Source organism: Durio zibethinus, unplaced genomic scaffold (genome assembly GCF_047325235.1).
Source record: "Durio zibethinus cultivar Kanyao isolate XHJ-2024 unplaced genomic scaffold, ASM4732523v1 HiC_scaffold_2, whole genome shotgun sequence".
In the NCBI taxonomy this organism is placed as follows: Eukaryota; Viridiplantae; Streptophyta; class Magnoliopsida; order Malvales; family Malvaceae; genus Durio; species Durio zibethinus.
This window is the reverse complement of record NW_028323043.1, coordinates 966,204-981,203: the sequence shown is the minus strand read 5'-3', so window position 1 is coordinate 981,203 and position 15,000 is coordinate 966,204. Positions and strand designations below refer to the sequence as shown.

General features: G+C 31.1%; 3 non-coding genes across 3 annotated transcripts; 1 reads left to right on the top strand and 2 right to left on the bottom strand.

Moving 5' to 3' along the window:
- Positions 1-7,913: 7,913 nt before the first annotated feature.
- TRNAF-GAA (transfer RNA phenylalanine (anticodon GAA)) lies at positions 7,914-7,986 on the bottom strand. The gene has a single exon. It is a non-coding gene; the product is annotated as a tRNA-Phe (tRNA).
- A 2,843-nt stretch (positions 7,987-10,829) lies between these two features.
- TRNAT-UGU (transfer RNA threonine (anticodon UGU)) lies at positions 10,830-10,902 on the top strand. The gene has a single exon. It is a non-coding gene; the product is annotated as a tRNA-Thr (tRNA).
- Positions 10,903-12,278: 1,376 nt separating this feature from the next.
- TRNAS-GGA (transfer RNA serine (anticodon GGA)) lies at positions 12,279-12,365 on the bottom strand. Its single transcript has one exon. It is a non-coding gene; the product is annotated as a tRNA-Ser (tRNA).
- Positions 12,366-15,000: the final 2,635 nt, after the last annotated feature.

The window sequence follows — 15,000 nt, the reverse complement described above, 5'->3', positions numbered from 1 at the left end:
AGCATCGCCCTTTGTAACGATCAAGGCTGGTAAGCCCATCGGTCCACACGGTTGTCCATGTACCAGTAGAAGATTCAGCAGCTACTGCTGCCCCTGCTTCCTCGGGCGGAACTCCGGGTTGAGGAGTTACTCGGAAGGCTGCCAAGATATCAGTATCTTTGACTTCATATTCAGGAGTATAATAAGTCAATTTATACTCTTTAACACCAGCTTTGAATCCAACACTTGCTTTAGTCTCTGTTTGTGGTGACATAAGCCCCTCCCTACAACTCATGAATTGAAAATTTTCGCAACAACAAGGTCTGCTCGGCATAAATTAGGAGTTAATGAAACCTTTTCGAAGAAATCTTTCAAAAAATTATCAACTAATCCGAAAGGTTCCTTATTAGACCATGGTATTTGATTCGCCAAATACATCATTATTCTATATTCTTTCATATTCTATATTCTTTCATATGTATGGCGCAACCCAATCCGTGTTTTTCAAGTTTAGAATTCCTTACTTTTTTTTTGAATCGAAATGAAAATGAAATAAATGAAATAGAAATATTATAAATATATAATTATAATTAGAATTATAAATATAAAATATATATATAAAATATATAAATTAAATATAAAATATATAAATTCAATAATAAGTCAATAGTCAATAATAAGATAATACTATAATAATATAAATTCAATAATAAGTCAATAGTCAATAATAATCAATAATAAGATAATAAGATAATAAGAAATAATATAAAATAAGAAATAATATAAATTCAATAATAAGAAATAAGAAAGAATAAGAAATTCACTCTTGACAGTAATATATGTTGTATATGTAAATCCTAGATGTGAAAATATGCGTAATTCGTTTATGAAATGAAAAAAAAGGAATATAGATGGAAAAAGGGGGGATAGGTTGGACGTAAAAAAAAATCGATATGCTAAAATAAAATACGAAATGAAATAAGGGCTAATGAGATAGAAATAAGGAATCGTAAATAGAGTTCGGGTTCGAATTCCATAGATAATATGGATGGTATTGCCTATAATGATAGACAAATGAAAGACAATGATAGACAAATGAAAGACTCTCTCAAAATTGTTATTTATTTATCCACTTGATATTTTGCAAATAGGTTGGTTGAACTTAAAAATTCCTTCATTGAATAAGGAAACAATCCAATTGAATTGCATTCAATTGGATGGTACCAACGAAATCGAGTGCTAATCCCCATTTCTTATTGAATTAACCGATCAACTTGCTGTCGAAGATTTTTTTTATTAGAAAATTTTCGAAAAAAAAAATTGACATATTTCACTTTATTTTATTATGAGAATAAATCCTACTACTTCTGTTCCTGGAGTTTCCACGCTTGAAAAAGAAAATCTGGGACGTATTTCTCAAATCATCGGTCCAGTACTGGATGTAGCCTTTCCCCCGGGCAAGATGCCTAATATTTACAACGCTTTGGTAGTTAAGGGTCGAGATACCATCGGTCAACAAATTAATGTAACTTGTGAGGTACAGCAATTATTAGGAAACAATCGAGTTAGAGCTGTAGCTATGAGCGCTACAGATGGTCTAATGAGAGGAATGGAAGTGATTAACACGGGAGCTCCTCTAAGTGTTCCAGTCGGCGGAGCGACCCTAGGACGAATTTTTAACGTGCTTGGGGAGCCCGTTGATAATTTAGGTCCTGTAGATACTCGCACAACATCCCCTATTCATAAACCTGCGCCCGCTTTCATACAATTAGATACAAAATTATCTATTTTTGAAACAGGAATTAAAGTAGTCGATCTTTTAGCTCCTTATCGTCGTGGAGGAAAAATCGGACTATTTGGGGGAGCTGGGGTAGGTAAAACAGTACTCATTATGGAATTGATCAACAACATTGCCAAAGCTCATGGGGGTGTATCCGTATTTGGCGGAGTAGGTGAACGTACTCGTGAAGGAAATGATCTTTACATGGAAATGAAAGAATCTGGAGTAATTAATGAACAAAATCTTGCGGAATCAAAAGTGGCTTTAGTCTACGGTCAGATGAATGAACCGCCAGGAGCTCGTATGAGAGTTGGGTTGACTGCCCTAACTATGGCGGAATATTTCCGAGATGTTAATAAACAAAACGTACTTCTATTTATAGACAATATCTTCCGTTTTGTCCAAGCGGGATCCGAAGTATCTGCCTTATTGGGTAGAATGCCTTCCGCTGTGGGTTATCAACCCACCCTTAGTACCGAAATGGGTTCTTTACAAGAAAGAATTACTTCTACCAAGGAGGGATCCATAACTTCTATTCAAGCAGTTTATGTACCCGCGGATGATTTGACCGACCCTGCCCCTGCCACAACATTTGCGCATTTAGATGCTACTACCGTACTATCAAGAGGATTAGCTGCCAAAGGTATCTATCCAGCGGTAGATCCTTTAGACTCAACGTCAACTATGCTCCAACCTCGAATCGTTGGAAAGGAACATTATGAAACTGCGCAAAGGGTTAAGCAAACCTTACAACGTTACAAAGAACTTCAGGACATTATAGCTATCCTGGGGTTGGACGAAGTGTCCGAAGAGGATCGCTTAACCGTAGCAAGAGCGCGAAAAATTGAGCGTTTCTTATCACAACCCTTTTTCGTAGCGGAAGTATTTACTGGTTCCCCGGGGAAATATGTTGGCCTAGCAGAAACAATTAGAGGATTTCAATTGATCCTTTCCGGAGAATTAGACGGTCTTCCTGAACAGGCCTTTTATTTGGTAGGTAACATCGATGAAGCTACTGCGAAGGCTACGAACTTAGAAATGGAGAGCAAATTGAATAAATGACCTTAAATCTTTGCGTACTCACCCATAATCGAATTGTTTGGGATTCAGAAGTGAAAGAAATCATTTTATCTACTAATAGCGGACAAATTGGCGTATTACCAAATCACGCGCCTATTGCCACAGTTGTAGATATAGGTATTTTGAGAATACGCCTTAACGACCAATGGTTAACGATGGCTCTGATGGGTGGTTTTGCTAGAATAGTCAATAATGAAATCACTATTTTTGGAAAGGATGCGGAAAAGGGTAGTGACATTGATCCACAAGAAGCTCAGCAAGCTCTTGAAATAGCGGAAGCTAACTTGAGGAAAGCTGAAGGCAAGAGGCAAACAATTGAGGCAAATCTAGCTCTCAGATGGGCTAGGACACGAGTAAAGGCTATCAACGCGATTTCGTAACTAGTTGGTTAATCGAAAGAATTTCCGTATAAACAGAACTTTCGTTTCTACATCCCATTTTTATTCTGCTGATTAAATAGAATCAAATACAATCAAAAGTGAAATAGTGAAATTTGATCTAACGAAAAATTTGAAAATTGAAAACGGAAATAGAATAGGATGAAAAAGATAGAAAATCAATAAAAGAAGGTGGGTAGAAAAACTTATTAGACACCGGGATCAATGGTATCTAATAAGTTCTACCTACTATTGGATTTGAACCAATGACTCCCGCCGTATGAAAGCAATACTCTAACCACTGAGTTAAGTAGGTCATTTATTATCATAAGGAATCATAAAGAGAAAGAAAAGGGACCTATCACATCGATGGATTATAAATCCGATATTACTTCTAAGCAATACCAATCAAACCGACCAAAAAGGTATGATTATGATGTTGGATCATGTAATATTCATCTTGACAAGAAATTATCTAAATAATATGATAAAATATGTATCACAAACACAAGGGCTATAGCTCAGTTAGGTAGAGCACCTCGTTTACACGCGCGCCAATGTTTTTCAGGGGAGTCTATCATGCAATCAAAAAAAATTGATCCTTTTGAGAAATCGATGTCTTACTCCATTACTTTGAAGGAACAAAACAAGAGAACAATAGCCTGACAAATGGTTTGGTTCGATTCGGGTGCCGTTTAGGCAGGAGCAGGATCCGAATCGAACCTATCATTGATTTGAGATATTGATAGGGCGAATACCCAGTCTATTCAATGCTAGGCATAATGAGTATAAGGACCTCAAAAATTCTCTTTTCGTCCTATGAATCTTAAGGTGTATGAAGTTTCATCTTTGATTTTTTAATCAGGATGATAGAGACTTCATTTAACTTAGGTTGATCTAGGCCAGAAGCAGACCTACGTCAAGATAAACTTTCCCTTCTTTGAAACACTTTGGTAGTGCTCCTGTATCAGTAATGAATCAGAGCACATGGAACCATCTTCCTTTTTTTTCTAAGAGAAAAAATATATATATGGTAGACTAACTGATATTTCTATCAGTTAATGAAAGAGCCCAATGCAAAAAAATGCATGTTGGGTCTTTGAAATAGGTCGAATCATTTTGATAATAATCAGTTCGATCTGTTTTACCGAGAAGGTCTACGGTTCGAGTCCGTATAGCCCTATATTTTATATTTTTATTTTATATTTTATTAATTTTTATATTTTATTAATTTTTATATTTTATTAATTTTTATATTTTATTAATTTAAAATATTTATTAAATTAATAAAAAAATATTTATTAAATTAATAAAAATGAAATGAAAATAATATTCTTAAAACTAAAGCAAACTAAAACAATAAAGAATATCCAAATACAAATAAAAAAAGTTGTATAGTTTTTTTCCTAATTATTGTATTCTTTGTTGATTGGAACTGGTCGCTTCCAGTTGCTTGGTTAAAATCATTCCCATAAGCTCGCTCACAGGGAGATCGCTCAGAAACTGAAAACAAAAGCGCATTTCAACAGAATCTCATAAATATATATAATATATATTAAATATATATATATAGATAATATATATATAGATAATATCTATAAAAAGATATAATATCTATAAAATATAGATAGAAAATAAAAAATGTATTCTATATATAACTATATATAAATTTATTCTATATTCTATATATAACTATATAATATACTATATAATATATATATAAATTTATTCTATATTCTATATATATTCTATATATATAATAGATAATAAGATAATAGAAAAGAGAAAAGGTTTTTTTTTTTTTTTTTTATTTCTAATACATATTAGATATTAGTTATATATTAGAATTCCTTTTATTTAGAAAAATACGAAATGAAGTGAAAACAAAAAAGTTTTACTTGTTTTGGATTTGTATAGTATTCTACTATACTATATAGTAATAGTATAAATATCTATGTAATAGTATAAATGTAATAGTATAAATATCTATTTATACTATTACTATACAAATTAGTACTATATCGAATACAAATTAGTACTATATCGAAATTAAATCGAAATAAGTGAAATGTAAATAGGATTAATTCCAATCAATAAATCTTAAAACGCAACAGCAAACAAACGAAACTAGACGATTCGATCAAACTGAATTGTTGGTTTGACTAAACAAACAGTTGTGGATGACTTGACAATGAATTCCAGGTCGAATCGACTAATCCGGTCTATTTTTCACATTCATAGGAGTTCGTCTATGTTTCTGCTTTACGAATATGATATTTTCTGGGCATTTCTAATAATATCAAGTGCTATTCCTATTTTGGCATTTCTAATTTCTGGAGTTTTAGCCCCGATTAGAAAGGGTCCAGAAAAACTTTCTAGTTATGAATCGGGTATAGAACCAATGGGCGATGCTTGGTTACAATTTCGAATCCGTTATTATATGTTTGCTCTAGTTTTTGTTGTTTTTGATGTTGAAACGGTTTTTCTTTATCCATGGGCAATGAGTTTCGATGTATTGGGGGTACCCGTATTCATAGAAGCTTTAATTTTCGTGCTTATCCTAATTGTTGGTTCAGTTTATGCATGGCGAAAAGGAGCATTGGAATGGTCTTAGTTCCTGAATATTCAGATAATAAAAAGAAAGAAAAAAGTAAAAATAATAATAACATTGAGTATGAATTCCATTGAATTTCCCTTACTTGATCGAACAACCCAAAACTCAGTTATTTCAACTACATTAAATGATCTTTCAAATTGGTCAAGACTCTCCAGTTTATGGCCGCTTCTTTATGGTACCAGTTGTTGCTTCATTGAATTTGCTTCATTAATAGGCTCACGATTCGACTTTGATCGTTATGGGCTGGTCCCAAGATCGAGTCCTAGACAAGCGGACCTAATTTTAACAGCTGGAACAGTAACAATGAAAATGGCTCCCTCTTTAGTGAGATTATATGAACAAATGCCCGAACCTAAATATGTTATTGCTATGGGCGCGTGTACAATTACAGGAGGGATGTTCAGTACTGATTCTTATAGTACTGTTCGGGGAGTCGATAAGCTAATTCCTGTGGATGTCTATTTGCCGGGCTGTCCCCCTAAACCCGAGGCAGTTATAGATGCTATAACAAAACTTCGTAAGAAAATATCTCGCGAAATCTATGAAGATCGAATTAGATCTCAACAGGGGGATCGGTGTTTTACTACCAATCACAAGTTTTGTCTTGTACGCAGTACTCATACTGGAAATTATAATCAAGGATTACTCTATCAACCACCATCTACTTCAGAGATTCCTCCTGAAACATTTTTCAACTACAAAAGTTCAATATCTTCCCACGAATTAGTGAATTAGGTAGGATTCAGAAACAGAATAACAAACAACGAATTAATCTTCATAAATTCGATTTCATCGTAAATGTGAAATACTTATCTTATACAAATTACAAATAAAAAAGAAAAGTGCGGGAGAGATAAAAAAGATGCAGGGCCGTTTGTCTGTTTGGCTAGTCAAACACGGGCTAGTTCATAGATCTTTGGGCTTCGATTACCAAGGAATAGAGACTTTACAAATAAAGCCCGAGGATTGGCATTCCATTGCTGTTATTTTATATGTATATGGTTACAATTATCTACGTTCCCAATGTGCTTATGATGTAGCACCAGGCGGACTGTTAGCCAGTGTGTATCATCTTACGAGAATAGAGTATGGTGTAGATCAACCGGAAGAAGTATGTATAAAAGTATTTGCTCCAAGGAGTAACCCTAGAATTCCGTCTGTTTTCTGGGTTTGGAAAAGTGCGGATTTTCAAGAACGAGAATCTTATGACATGTTGGGAATCTCTTATGAGAATCATCCACGACTGAAACGTATCTTAATGCCCGAAAGTTGGATAGGGTGGCCTTTACGTAAGGATTACATTGCCCCCAATTTTTATGAAATACAAGACGCTCATTGAATGATAAGAAACTAATTACAACTTCAAATATTCAAGGAATATTTGTACATTCTCTTCTAGCTCAAACGGAGGAATTGAGGTTTCATTCGTATTCTTATGGATAGGCTAATAAATAAAAAGAAATAAAAGACAATACATCATTGAAATTCTCGATTTTTGAAGATACCTTTTTATTTTATTTCGGACGAGCCGAGACAATAGGATGAACAACAAGGGTTCTATACCGTGAACTTTGTATCGCGCACATCACTTAGATGAACTCTAGAGAGTCACATAGAAAGGAATGAAGAAATGGAATATGAAAGAGAATACAAATAAATAAATGAAAGGGAATCGGATTCTATTTGTACTGTAGCTGAGATGAGTCTTGGTTATTTCTATCCTTGAACTCCTCTAGACCAGACTTTTGGTTGGGCCTTTCAACCAACTATTTTAATCTTTTTTTTTAATTAAATATGTATGAAGTATTAACATTCTTTTTGAATGTGAGGAGCCACAGCGTGAACAAATAAAAAAGAAGAGGAAAGATAATGAAATTTTTTTCTTTTACTACATTATTTATTTTTTTTACTACATTATAATTATAATAGACTCTTTGCTCATCTAAAAAATAGAAACAAAAAAAAAAAAAAAAATAAATAAAGAGAGGGTTTACTTCCAGATAGCTAGCTAGATAAGTATGTATTATGTCGATCTATATCAATTAATTTGTAGAGTAGATACTCATACAAATTAATCATACGCCGAGAACCAGATTTGAACTGGTGACACGAGGATTTTCAGTCCTCTGCTCTACCAACTGAGCTATCCCGACCATTACCGACGCATTATCCTCATAATACTAGATGACTTGGGTCTATGTCACTTAAAAATGAAAACAAAAAAAAAAACGAAAAAGTATTAAATTAAAAGGGGAATTTCTTGGATCTTTAAAAGGAAGACTTTGTAAATTTCAGTATGAGTAATGATATGGATTATGAATCATTCAAATAGGTATTCCTTGCTCAAGGGTGTTGATTTGTACGTATATCATATATATATCACAATATATCATATCACAAGACTTGTGATAAGAGAACAAAATTCTGCTAGGATACGCTTGTAAAATGGAAAAGAATAGGATGAATGAGAAACATAAGGAACTTTGAACCACTAACAAAAAGGGTAGGATAAAATAAATAGATAGCAAACGGGCTTTTTGGGGTTGGGGATAGAGGGACTTGAACCCTCACGATTTTTAAAGTCGACGGATTTTCCTCTTACTATAAATTTCATTGTTGTCGGTATTGATATTGACATGTAGAACGGGACTCTATCTTTATTCTCGTCCGATTAATCAGTTTTTCAAAAGATTTATCAGACTATGGAGTGAATGATTTGATTAATGAATATTCTATTCGATTCTTTCTTCAACTTGGAATCGATTCACAACAATTCTTTTTATTTTTCATATAAATTGATTTTGCATATAAATAAAAAAAATACGGGTTCGAGTCGTCTTTTTTGGTTTTTCATTAGTATACCTATTTATTTTATATTTTATATAGGTATATCTTGCATCCTTTCTGGAGTTTCGATATAAGGATTCCTTTACCAACAGTCAACCCCATTTGTTAGAATAGCTTCCATTGAGTCTCTGCACCTATCCCTTTTTTATTATTCTCGCTTGTTGAACCTTTGTTTATTTTCGTAAAATAATAGGATTTGGCTCAGGATTGCCCATTTTTCATTCCGGGGTTTCTCTGAATTTGAAAGTTATCACTTAGTAGGTTTCCATACCAAGGCTCAATCCAATCCAATTAAGTCCGTAGCGTCTACCAATTTCGCCATATCCCCTTTGTGTCTTGAGATTAGGATCTCATTAGGATGCACTTCCTTCCCCCTTTCTCCTTCCCTTCCTTTCCCCTTTCTTTCATTTATTTATTTTCTTTCTTTTTATGCGAAAACCGTTGAATTTAGTATTGAATTTAGTAGATATAGATACTGATTCTTATATCGAAGGGTCTTTACCTATTTTATTTCTTGTTTGTTTATCTTCTTTCGTCTCTATCGGAGACCCGTATTTATTTGGTCCAATCAGAAAATATTTTATCATTTCTGTATTCGCAATTCAATATAGATGGATATTCCATAACATATATATGCCCCCCTTACTCTCAGTTTTCTCAGGCAATTTACTCGAACGGTCGATTTTTTTTTTTTTTTTCGTCTTAGCTTCCGCCTTTATGAATGAAAACAAAAGAAAGGAGTCTCTCATCTCTCATTATGATCTGGATTTCATTTCTATGGGTTGCATCTTTTCTTTTTTCTTTAATTTTATTTTTATTCTTATTCTTTTATTAGACTATCCTATATAACCATAATAAGATAACTAAAAAAATAAAAATAAAAATGAAAATTGAATTTATTCATTATTAAAATTTATTCATTTTAAAATTTATTCATTATTAATTATTTATTTTCTAGTATAATAGCATAATAGCTAGAACTAATTATTCCATTCATTTCTATTTCGACTTCGAAGATAATTCGAATTAGTTAGTCTAAAAAACAAAGTTTCATTCTAATTATTTAGACTTATAACGTATCATTTATATAATGATAATATATATATAAATTATATATAAATATAAATTATATATAAATGCATAAAAATATTTTCACTATAATTATCTAATTATTAGACTCTATTTATAATTCTAAACTAAATATAAATAAATTAAATATATATTAAATCTATATTAAATATAAATAAATATTAAATATAAATAAATTAAATCTATATTAAATCTATCTATCTATATTAAAATTAAATCTATCTATTAAATTAAATCTATATCTATATCTATATAAAAAAAAAAAATTATATATAATTTAAATGTAAAATATACTAAAAATATACTAAAAAATACTAAAAATATAAAATAAAAAATATAGTAATATTATACTTAGTATACTAATATTATACTAATATATATATAATACTAAATTATATATATAATACTAAATAGAATATAATACTAAATAGAATAGAATACTAAATAGAATAGACTAATAGAATAAAGATAACATATAATAAAATAAATATAAAATAAAAATATATAATATAGAGATAAATAATAAATAATTATAAAAATTATAAATATATTTATAATTTATTTTTATAATTTTTATAATTATAATAAAATTAGAATTAAATTATAATAATATTATTATAATTTAATATTATTAAATATAATGTTATTAAATATTAATATGATTAAATTAAAATATGATTAAATTAAAATATCATTTTTAATATGATTAAAATATAATCAAATAGAATGATTAAAATATAATCAAATAGAATTATATTATTCTATTCTTAATTATTATATTCTATCAATATTAGATTGAATATTAGATTGAATCTACCATTATTATATATTATTATATATTATTATATATCATTATATTAAATATGATTATATTAAATATGGCATAAATTATGTATGGCATAAATATGGCATTTAAAATTTAAAATTCTAGTTTTTCTAAATTCTAGTCTATAATTCATATTAATAATTCATAGTAATTATGAATAACTAATAGATAGTTAATAGATAAGATCGTAATAGTTTGCTGAATTCCTATGGATACAAAATTTCTATTATTTGAGCCCGCTTAGCTCAGAGGTTAGAGCATCGCATTTGTAATGCGATGGTCATCGGTTCGATTCCGATAGCCGGCTTTCTCTATTTGTTTGCTTTTTTACTTTTTTACATGATTGATAATGTTTTTTTGAAATCAAAGAACATTGAAAAAGCTTTTTCCCCTTTTCTTTCCAAAGGTCAACGATCCGTTTATTATGTCGTAGAAACTTTCAATTAGGAATAAAATTGGAGGAGTTAGATCTTTGCAGAATAAATCAAGAAAAAAAAAAAGGAAACTTTTTTTGGTTTAATTTTTAGATTTTAATTTTTATATTTTATATTTAATATATATTTTATATTTAATATATTTATATATTATATATATTTTATTTTAATTTCTATTTTTTGTATACATTATATACAATATACATTATACAATACAAAAAAGTATGGATATTGATCCAATTCATCTCATTAATATTTGTAGTACAATCCTTCAGTCGATTTCGCTTCATTTAGTTCAGTTTTAATTTAGGTTTATGAAATTTCAATAAAATTCAAATTAATAAGGAGTCTTTATGTCGCGTTACCGAGGGCCTCGTTTCAAAAAAATACGCCGTCTGGGGGCTTTACCGGGACTAACTAGTAAAAGTCCTAGAGCCGGAAGCGATCTTAGAAACCGATCGCGCTCCGGTAAAAAATCTCAATATCGTATTCGTTTAGAAGAAAAACAAAAATTGCGTTTTCATTATGGCCTTACAGAACGACAATTACTTAAATACGTTCGTATTGCCAGAAAAGCAAAAGGGTCAACAGGTCAGGTTTTACTACAATTACTTGAAATGCGTTTGGATAACATCCTTTTTCGATTAGGTATGGCTTCAACTATTCCTCAAGCCCGCCAATTAGTTAACCATAGACATATTTTAGTTAATGGTCGTACAGTAGATATACCAAGTTATCGCTGCAAACCCCGAGATATTATTTCAGCGAGGGATGAACAAAAATCTAGAACTCTGATTCAAAATTATCTTGATTCATCCACCCATGAGGAATTACCAAAGCATTTGACCCTTCACACATTACAATATAAAGGATTAGTCAATCAAATAATAGATAGGAAATGGGTCGGTTTGAAAATAAATGAATTGCTTGTCGTAGAATATTATTCTCGTCAGACTTAAACCTAACTAAAATAACAAAACAAGGGTTCTGCTCCCTTTTCACCTGAGTTAAGGTTAAGTAAAGGAAGACAGGGTAAGGGATTTGATTCGGAAATTTTATTTTTCTCCTATTCATGTATGATAGATCCGTAGGTAGATTTTCATCCCCTGTACGCTATTTTACGTATTCCGTATTAAAAAGAAATTGGGAATAGAGAATCTATATCAAAGAAGGGTCTAACTCTTTAGTATCTGTTCTTATTTGATTTGATACATTGTAGTCAGTTACATTGGCGAATTAGGTGAAGGTGCGGAAAGAGAGGGATTCGAACCCTCGGTAAACAAAAGTCTACATAGCAGTTCCAATGCTACGCCTTGAACCACTCGGCCATCTCTCCTACATAATTATTATGGCCGATAACCCGAGCGAATAGCGAGTTATTCATATTAGATTGTTCGAGAGGTACGAACAATATCAATTCTAACTAGAAAACTAGCTATAAAAATAGAAAACTTTTCATCACTTTTTTCAGCACTTTTTCTTTAGCCTCCCGACTCGAAGAAATTTTTTTGTGAGGGGGCTGTTAAAAATAAATAATATAATACGATAAACATATACCATATATATCTATTCATGTTTGCGAAAAAGGCACTCCCATCTTTTTTCTGATATTTCTACCGGACTGGATTAAATCAATGAATTGAAACGAATCAAATCAATCGATTGGTTTTTTTTTTTTAGACTATGCTTAATGGATATTTTTAGTTCATAATTCTCTTTAGACTCTAATTCCCCATTTCTATAAGAATTCTAAAATTCTTTTCCAGTTTTAGATCTCTCAACAACAACCTCTTACTCTGTAAATCTATTACAAATTCATAAATCCTCTAAGGGATTTTTATATTTGATTATATGTTGTATACCTGCTATGCACAAAACACAAAAAAGGGCAGTTATTTTATTTTCATCATAGAACGATTATTCGATTATTTTTCCTCTTTTTATCATAATTTAATCAAAACTTCTCTAATTTTGCTAATCTATCCTAATCCGTAGGATAAATTTTTTGATTCTTCAACTTCGATGAAATCGTAATAATTCTTTTTTCTTTTTATATTTTATTCTTATACTAATAAATTCTTATACTAATAAATTTGGATGAAATAAAATAGGATTCAAATATTTCTTTTTTTTTTTTTTTCTTGATTCCTGCCAAAAAAATTGAAGTAAAGTAGAGGGCTATATCTTTTTTTTTTTTTTTTTTATGGAATGGGTCTGCTTTTATGTTATTTCGTACTGTACGCTTCCTTTGTTTGTGAGATCCTTTTTTTTTTCTCACGAAGGGGTAATGAAAAGAGTTATAGAATGGATTGCTACCTATGCCTAGATCGCGGATAAATGGAAATTTTATTGATAAGACCTTTTCAATCGTAGCCAATATCTTATTACGAATAATTCCGACAACTTCAGGAGAAAAAGAGGCATTTACTTATTACAGAGATGGTGCGATTTGATTATTATTATATAATTATAATTATTTTATATATTTTAATTATTTTATATATATTTTTTTTTTTATTTTTATTTTACCGCTCTTAGTCTTAGGAAAAAGACACATGATTCGGAATAGAAAAAAAAAAAAAAAGACTATTGAAAAAAAAAAAGAAATCTACGCTTGTTGAAGGTGAAGTTTATAAATAAAGCAATTCCTTCTGTCGTGTATCCCCGATTAATGCAACCTCAGATGCTTCAATTGTTGATTCGAGTATTGAGCGAAAGGTTACACCTATGGGTCTGTATTGTGGGTCAACCCTACTACACTAGTACCAATAGGCGGCATAGAGGAAGAAGCACTACATCTAGGAATCAACAACACGAAAACTTTGTTATTGTTATAAAGGATTCCCTTTCCTTATCGGGATCGGAACTAAGAGAAATGGTTGGGACAACAAACATCCATCTTGTTCGTACTTTGGATACCCATATAACCATCGAAGATTGTTGAAGTGACTAATTCCTGGAAATTAAGGAGCGTTGAGAACAAAGAAATTGTTGGAGTTTACTTTATTTATCTAGTACGAACACGCTTGATGGTAAGAAAAGATCTTTTGCAAGAGGGTTGGCTAGAGATTTCTTGTAAAAACATTAGCCCCGCTCAGTTCATAATGACAATATTTCGACCTTTTTTTTAATTCCATGGATTATTCTCATTATGCACATAAAGGAGGAGCCGTATGAGGTGAAAATCTCACGTACGGTTTTGGAACGGAGAATTCGTTGAATCGAATGACGACCGTAACGGATGTCGGCTCAATCCGAAGGAAATTATGCGGAAGCCTTACAGAATTATTATGAAGCTATGCGACTAGAAATTGATCCCTATGATCGAAGTTATATACTCTATAACATAGGCCTTATCCACACAAGTAACGGAGAACATACAAAAGCTTTAGAATATTATTTTCGAGCACTAGAACGAAACCCGTTCTTACCACAAGCTTTTAATAATATGGCTGTGATCTGTCATTACGTGCGACTATCTCCACTATAGAAATAAAAAAAAAAAGGAAAGAAAGAGCAAATACGCTAGTAAATAAATACGCTAGTAAATAAAATAGGCTTTCTACATATTGCATCGTCCAAAAAACGATTTTTATCAGCTGTAACAAAAAAAGAAAAAAAAAAAAGAAACTTCATAGAAGTCAAAATATGAAGAAATATATATGCCTAGATACTTTATTCTATGGATAAAGGATCTAATTGATAGAGGAAGCACCGTAAAGATCAATTAGCGAGGTTTTGGGCCGATACAATAAAAATAAATAAGAACTGCTTATTTATGTCATGATATGAGATAAAAATTAGGAATCAACTTATGTAATAGAGCCGATCCCCTAAGTTATTGAGCAGCGGTGTAGCATCAGATCCCAAAGACAGTAAGTCTTTTTTATGAGGAAGAAGTCTTTTTCAAGGATTCTATATAAATTTATATATGATATGAAACCGAGATAGTTACCTTTCAGAAAAATCTA